This window comes from Neomonachus schauinslandi, chromosome 1 (genome assembly GCF_002201575.2).
Source record: "Neomonachus schauinslandi chromosome 1, ASM220157v2, whole genome shotgun sequence".
NCBI lineage: Eukaryota > Metazoa > Chordata > Mammalia > Carnivora > Phocidae > Neomonachus > Neomonachus schauinslandi.
Window position 1 is genome coordinate 83,518,088 of NC_058403.1, and position 8,712 is coordinate 83,526,799.

The 8,712-nt window shown below is 39.4% G+C and overlaps 1 non-coding gene across 1 annotated transcript; it reads right to left on the minus strand.

The window, feature by feature from the left end:
- Positions 1–3,535: 3,535 nt before the first annotated feature.
- TRNAM-CAU lies at positions 3,536–3,608 on the minus strand. Its single transcript has one exon. It is a non-coding gene; the product is annotated as a tRNA-Met (tRNA).
- Between the last annotated feature and the right edge of the window lie 5,104 nt (positions 3,609–8,712).

The window sequence follows — 8,712 nt, forward strand, 5'->3', positions numbered from 1 at the left end:
CTACTTCTCTGGAGAACCCTGACTAATACATTAACCTTACCAGTAATCATTAGAATGCAAATTAAAACCACAAAATTTACACACTCACAGGAATGTCTAAAATTTAAAACTATCAATCCCAAATTCAGAATTTGGAGCAATGGGTACTCCAAATCCATGTACAAAAATGCTCATATCATAACAGCAGTATACTCAATAGACCCAAACTAAAACCAATCTTAATGTCTATTAACAGTAGAATCCATGCATAATTGTTGTTTCATACAACAGAATACCCGACAGCTACTACAGTGAAAGAACTACAAGTACATGGAACAACAACATGAATAAATGTTACAACGTTGAGTGAAGGATGTTAGATACAAAATACATACTATATGACTTTAACAGGTAAAGTTCAAAAACAGGCAAGACCATTTCATGGGGTTTAGTCTCCTAAGGGGGTTTAGTCTTGTTTAAAGAGCAAAAGGTAGGGATGCCTGGGTGGCTGTCAGTTAAGCGGCTGCCTTCAGCTCAGGTCATGATCCCAGCGTCCTGGGATCAAGTCCCACATCGGGCTCCCTGCTCAGCGGGAAGCCTGCTTCCCCCTCTCCCTCTGCCGGCTGAGCCCTCTGCTTGTGCTCTCTTTGCCAAATAAATAAAATCTTTAAAAAAAAAGAGAGAGCAAAAGGTATAGAGGGGGCATAAGGAAAGCTTCTGGGGCACTGGCAACATTGTAGCTCTTAACTTGGATAGTGATTACATGAGCATGGTCACCTAATGATAATTCATTGAGCTCTAAACTCTTTGTGCTCTTTTCTATATTTTCTTATATTTCACTAAAAATTTTTTAAAAGTAGTTAAATCATTTTTAAAGGTAATAAATTATTCCTAAACTAATTCCTAAAATCTCAGTTTAATCTCTGACTGTGGCTTGTGAGAAAAGAAATAGGTATAAAAGATTTTTTTAAAAATACATATATATATATATATATACTACATGAGAAATCTGTATAATTGCCATGATTTCAGTGGGTCATCAAAAGCTTTCAGTTGCTATTAGTTGTGATTATCTGATTGTGCTGCTGAGGAATAACTAAATAAGACCTAATACTAGTGAGACTACCCAGCTGTTAAGTATTTTGAGAGAGATGCAGTAATTTAAATTACCAGACAAGAATCTCAATGTAGAATTCACAGGTTTTTAATGAGATGAGGAGAGAATGGATTATCTGAAATCCTTTCCTAACATGATAGAATGTCAGATTTGGAAGCAACATGAGAGATTTACCTACTCAGTCTGACAGATAAAAACCAAAAAAAACTGTACACCTGCAGAGGCTGAGTAAGTGGTCAAGATCAAGGTCATACATGTGGAGGGAAAGCTGCGAAAACAACTCCCATCTATTCGAAATGCAGAGAATTTTCTATTTCTCCAGGCTGCTTCCCCACCCCACCTGCTTACAGCTGGGAAATCATTTTTTTTCTGAAACGTAAGAGTATTGAAAGTACAGGGTTGTGCAACTTTCATCTTGACTTGCTCTTAAGAACAGGGTCTACATTTTTGTTTTAATGTAACGGCGTTTTTTCCCCATTCTCACAGCACTTCTGCCAGAATTTATACCTTTGCAAATGCAGCAAATGTTATCTTAGAAATTAACTCACTGCCTTCCTTTTAAATTCAGTTTTTGAAAACAGTATAACATAATTCCTAAGTAGGTAAGGACACATCCTTAGAAAAGTACCAGTTACCCAATAAGCACATATCTACCTTTTATATCCAAGGCCTCTGAGTTCCCAAATTGCCCTAAGGAAACAGTGGTGACAATGGATGTCCCTCTGTAGAGGAAATCTGCAATAATAATTCCATTGCAGTCCTCTATACATTTTTATTTCCACTATGTCTATCACCTGGTAACCATGGAAGCATATATTGCAGAGACACTGTAGGAAAAACAAATCTGCAACATACATTTTGAAACACAGTACAAATGATACCACTTTCTTCTCTTTTTTTTTTTTGATGCCACCTCCAATAACCATTATACTTAGATTCTTTTTAAGAGATTTTAAGTCATCGCTTTGTAATTATATGCCTAACAAAAAGGGTTTTTCCTATAGTCAAGTACCAAATAGTAGAGCTGATACTGAGTTCATATATCATACATGTCTATAAGGTTATTAAAGATCATCCAAGGTATCTCTCTGGAAGCATCTTTGATATTAGTCATTTGTGCAAAACAAAATATTTATAATGCATAAGCATCTCTGGAAGGATTCACAAAACCCTGGTAATGATGGTTGCCTTTGAGAGGGGCATTCTGAAGGAAAAGCAGACTCATTTTTATTCTCTTTTGTACTGTTAGAGTATTATTTCCTATTTTAAAAAGAATGAAAAATAATTAAGGCCACACCTATTTGCAACTTCATTTTAAATTTAAAAAATAATAAAATATCTTTGTATTTCCCCCATCACCCCTTCAACCACTATCCCCTCCCCAAACACATACACATACAAAAGCCTATAAGATTTCCTGATAAATATATTTTAGTACTGAGACTAATTTTCGAAAGGGCAGAAAAGACAATCAAATACTCGCCATCCCCACCTTCTCTCCCAGAGCCTCTTTAGATAGTCTCTCCTTTTAGACACTTAAAACATGAAAATTAGGACTTACATCCCTTTTCCTAGACAGTAAGACCACTAAATACCCTTTCTGCCCAAAACTGGCTAACCTCGGGGACTCCAGGAGGCACTAACCCATTTCCCCATCAAAGGGGAGTTGCTATCATATTCTCTTAAGGACACTCAGAGTGATTCTGTGGCACCTATAATGCTAGGGAGGAAAACTGGGACACCCCTGATTTGTGGCCAGCCTTTCACTTCTCACCCGGAGGTGGTATGAGTCAGTCAACTGGAGGACCAGAACCATTGAACCACATTTCTCAGTTTATTTAAGCTAATTAGCCATAGTCCCAGTCATGGAGCACTGGATCTCAGTCTCCTTTTTCCTCCACCCAGATTAGTGGAAGACATCAACCTAGCAACTGTTAGTACTTACAATACTCAAAGTAAGCTATGTCATCCAATCTACCACCAATAAAACTAATAGATTCACTCTCTACTTGCATATTGTTTCTTACTTTTCAATTGGTTTTGAATTGGGACAAAGAAGTAAATGCCATTTATTGAAATATATCAAAACACTACCGGAAATACTATATTAAGTGTATACATTGATTACAAAACACATGCTAATTTCAGAAACATTAAAATGGCTGGGAGTGAGGGTCTTTGAATCAAGGAAACAAAATGTATACTTATAACCCAATAGCTCAAACTCACTCCTCCCTCAATTTTTGAATTCCTAATTCTGGCATCCTTTATATCCGAAACCTAGCCATGGCAGAAAGCATGTTTAGTAACTAATAAGTAGTAGTAGACTATATTTCATTACCTTAAATGGAAAAAATAATAATGCATCCCCAACCCATCCATAAAACCTTCACAAATCACCCCAAATTTCAGTAAATCATTTTTTTTAAGAAGGATCCATGTCCAGTGTGGGGCTTGAACTCACAACCCTGAGATTATGAGTCACGTGCTGTACCAACTGAGCCAACCAGGCATCCCTCAGTAAGTAATTCTTAAATACCTGCATAACAATGCATCAAGTACTTCTGCATAACATAAAAATGTTCAATACACCAATAACCTAATCATTAAAACCCACAAAACCCATGGGGTAGGCTTGTTTGAAAACAGTATACATAGATAATGGATTGCATCAGAAAAGAATTCCTTCTTCACTACAAGGAATAGGTTTTTTAATGTAAATAACAATAAAATAATGTATTAAAGAAATAAAAATGATATCTAAATTGAACCCCAAGTTAGTAGCCCCAGGCACCCTACAGAAGAAAACGGGAGGCTGATGAAAAGATGAACATTCAAAGACTATAGGACAGATTTAAACAATGGAGCCAAAAGACAGAATCCTATTAAGAGAACATCAAAGATGGGACCACGACCCAGCCACATCTTCTGTCTCTCTTCTTTCTTCTTTCCTTCCTAAAAGAAGATTGGGGAAAGGGATAAGCATCTGTTGAATTCACTATACACCAGGCACATTAGAGTAATTCCTCATACCATCCCTATAATAAAGGAATGATTGTCCCCAGTCTGCAGATGAAAACACTGAGAGTCAGAGAGGCTAAATTAATTGCCCATGAGCCAAGTCACAACACAACCAATAAGTAGCAGAGCTGTGATCTGAGTCCTGTCTGAGTTAAAATCCCCAGCTTTTCCCATGAACTTTACCATTTCAGTAGCTCAGACCAAACACCTTCTAGTCCGTTGACCCTCTCTTTCTTTAACAAACAACCTCTGATCTGTCAGCAAATCTTGTTGGCTCCACCTCCAAATATATTCAAAATACAACCAGTTCCCAATATCCTGCTACAACCACCATGATCCACTCCATCATTCTCTCTCCTAAATGATTACCAGGAAGCCTGGTTTCTCTGTTCTTGCCCTTGCCCCCTATAGTCTGTTTTTAACACATCAGCTAAAGTGATCCTCTTATAACCTAAGTCAGGTTATTCTCTCCTCTGCTCAAAACTCTTCAAGGGTTCCCCCAAAGTCATGCCCAGAAAGACCTATAGGACCCTGCCTTTTGCATGTGTGTGCATACACACACATACATGCACACACACACACACACACACACACCCATTACCCTCCGACTCACTGCCACTCTCCCTCATTTGATCCATTCCACCACTCTAAACATGTGAAGTTAATGCCTACCTTAAAGTTACTGTACTAGCTATGCCCTCTGCCTGGCACACTCCTCCATCAGATATCCATATGATTCCTTCCCTCTTCAAGATTTCACTAAGTATCACTTTCTCAGTGAGGTCCACCTGAAATCATAGCACCACTTCCCCCATCAGATCCCTGATCTCCCTTACTCTGCTATATTTTCCCATGCCACTTACCCTCTAATATAGTATATAATGTGTTATACTGTTTGCTGTCTCCCCCACCATCACCACCCCAGCTGAAATGTAAACCTCATGAGGTAAGGATTTTGGAGGGTATTTTGTTCACTGATATACCAAGAGCCTAGAACAGTAGCTGGCATATTGTAGATGATCAAAAATATTTGCTGTTGTACTAAACACTGCCTCCAGGCTATCCACTACCACATCAGTGGTTATTTCTTAACCTTTTAAAATATCTTTGGGTCATATAGTTCATTGGGAATCTGATAAAACTATGGACTCTCTCCCCAGGAAAATGTACATTCTCAGGAATGTATATGTATGCACATTCAAAAAAATTCTGATATATAGTTTCAGTGGGTCTCTGGACTTCCCGAAGACCATCCATGGAGGTCATGGATGTCACCATTTAGGTCACAGAGACCTAAATCCACAAGGATATATCCTACTTAGGTGTCACTGATAGACCATGTGGGATACAATGAATGAAGTAAGAATTTCTACACTAGAAAGCAAGTCCTCAAAGCCCCAGATGTCCCTCGTTCTGGCAATGCTGGAGTAGGGGCTTCCAGGAAGAGGGCTTTGTGGAAAGAGAGGCTCAGAATAAGGCAGCTCGGGTGCCTCCTCTTCCTCTTCTCCTTGCTACTGTCAGACTGACCATGCCTCCATCCCTCACCAAACCCTACCCTGGATTGCATTAAAGTTAGATCAGGAAGCAGGAGCTGACCTCCCATAGGGTGGGAAAGGTCCACAAGTAACTTCGGGGTGTATAGTGGTAGATGGAAAGGCAAGTAGAGGGAGTTGGAAGAGCAAGAAATTCCAGTGGCCTCCCACCTGGGACAATCATTCTCAGTTATTTCATTCATTTATATGTGAGTATGACTACTTCAGAGACTCCCTGAACAAAAAAGAAAAAAAAATGTTTAAGGGCTTTGCATTTCTTTTTAGAAAAAAAAAAACTACAAATATATAATCAAAATCAATCAAAATTATAAAGCACTAAGAAATGGAAAATGTTTGTTGTAACACAAAAGAGGTTTTAGAGAAAATGAAAGAAAATGAATGGTCTCAATTTTCTTTGCAATGATATTTACAAATAGTAGGCCATTAATTGAAAAATTATTATACTGAACAGACTGACTCTACCTGGAATATTTGACCTTTGGTGTTCCACTTATCCTCCTGCAACAGAAAGCAAGTTCAGGTAAATAGTAGTAGGAGCAGAGATGAGAAGGAGTGGAGGTGTCATTCTAGGAATTAGGAAGCAAGCACAAAATTCAGTGTAACCAGGCTCCCTTTCGAGCTTTTACCATAGCTGTGAGAGCAGAGTAATGAAATTGAATAACTGTTTTAAATGACTGTGTAAAGGGCCAGTGTAAAGAGAAGAGGCCTGGAAAAGTCCACTAATGTGGAGAAACCAGCATGTGTCAAGTGAGAAGGGAGTGCAGCTACAGCAAACACACAAAGCAGGGAGAAACACCCACTGAAAAATGTTGATTTCATTTGCTGGAATTCCAAAAACACTGCATGTGTTGCAGTCAAGGTTGCCAGGTGAACAGTGTGGATTCCTGTCAGGACCAGACATATAAAATCTATGCTGGAAAAAATCCCCACAGACTGAAGAGAAAAAACACTACTTTCTGCACTGATTCAATAATGATGTGACAGACACACAGAGCCCTCTATCCCCTATGGATGGCCCTGAACTCTACCTACCTTGAAATGCATACCTGGAATAGCATTTGTTAGGCACAAAAACATCTGTTCTTGAGGATCACCCCATGTTTACCTTTATGTTCATGTCTTTATGTCCACAGTCTCACTGGGCCTCAAACAGCCTGTGACTTGGTGGCACAGTTGCAGGATAAGGTGCTGAGCTCACAGCATGACTTTCCCAGATCACACAACTTGAACTTTGGGTCATATAGCTCATTGGGTCAGGACTGCTGCCTCCAAAGTAGATAGGCAGAGAACTTCATTAATGCCATATGCTTCAGAGCTCCAAACTTGGAGCCCTAGTGAAATCTGGGCAGGGACAGGATGCCTCAGGGGTTCCAAGATATTGTCTAGAGAAGCTGCAACTCAGTGCACCCACCTAAGCACTACTTGCTTCATGTTCTAAGACCCTCGGGAAGTACTCCAGATCTCCAAGGCTAAGGAAGCAGCTAGAAGTTCAGAGTGTCTTTAAGAGCAGGTTCCAAGTGTCCTGAAAAGTTCAGGAGAATCCAGTCAGAGCTATCCTGACCCCTTACTGCTCCCTACACCCTCATGGACTCAGAATCCTACCCTCTTACGGGTTAAACATGATCACTTCCTGTGTTTGCTTTTCCTTCTACAACATCTCTGCCCATCCTTAATTTTCAGTCTCTGCTTAAAACTCCTTCCTCATAGCTCTCCTGTTATATTAAACTGAAATCTGACCACCTAAATCTTCTGTCTGCTACTGTACAAAATAAATCTAAGAGTCTTCATACAAGAGTGCCTAAGATACACAGAGCTACCAGACCCATCACTAGTTGATGGAGAATAAGACAAATGCCCTTAAATAAATCTCAGACTAAGCAAAATATCATTAGCAAAGTACTATTAGATTCACAGCTTGCAGTATCAATTATAAACATAGCTACAAACATAGATAAAGCACTCTCTTCAGAGTTCTTTTCAACTTACCCTGTGGCTCTGGTTGACTACCAGTCTTAGCCTTAGATGAAGTTTGCCACAACTTTGGGCTGCATCTCCCAACAATCTTGAATCCCGAGAAGACCCAGGTCAGTTCCCACAGATTAATACCCTAAGACATAAAATGATGAACTCAGCCCTTCCTGTCATTAGTCCATAGCCCTCGTTGCACATTAGGATCACCGAAGGTGCTAGGGCCCCACTGAAGACCATTTGAAATAGAATTTGGGGTCAAGGGAAAGGTAGTATCAGTAGGTTTTTAACTCTTCACATAATTCTAATGTGCAGCTAGAGTTGACAATTGTTATATTTAAATCAGTGGTTCTCAGACATTAAGATGCATAAGAATCACCTCTGAGATGGAACCTGTAGCTCCCAAATCCCAGAGAATCTGACTCCTTGAGATTGGGGTGGAAACCAAAGGCTCAGATGTTTCTGAACAAGGCAGTTCTTTGAAACATACCTTAAGAAACTGTGCCCTAGGTTTTAGATCAGTGGTTCTTAAAATATGGTCTCTAAACCATTAGCATTAGCGTCAGCATCACCTAGGAACCCATTAGAAATATAAATTCTCGGTACTCCACCCCAGACATACCAAAATGAAATAGTGAGCAATCACTATTTTAACAGTCTTCCAGGTGATGCTAATGCACACTCAAGTGGGAGAAGCTGTGACTCAGATGACTGAGTTTGTCAAGTAGAGAGGAGAGGATCCCAATGAACTAAAGAGGTCCCATTGGCACACCCAGGGTTTCACATCATGCCTTACAGGAAGAGTAGCCTTTGGAAGCAACCTAAACATTTTTGAGTAACTGTAAAAAGCTATTCTAAGTCAAAACCCACTAAACAAGGTAAATTTGCCACCAAAATACAAACAAAAGTTTGTTAGAGTGAGCAAGACATGCCCAAGATAAAAACTAAAGGACAACAAAACAATTACTAACCTCAAAACAAAACTCTAACAGCAAACCCTCAGGTTGATTTTCCTGAAAATTTCTTATTCCCCTGGACATAAACATCTACAGAGCTAGTTGGAAAACCTGCTTC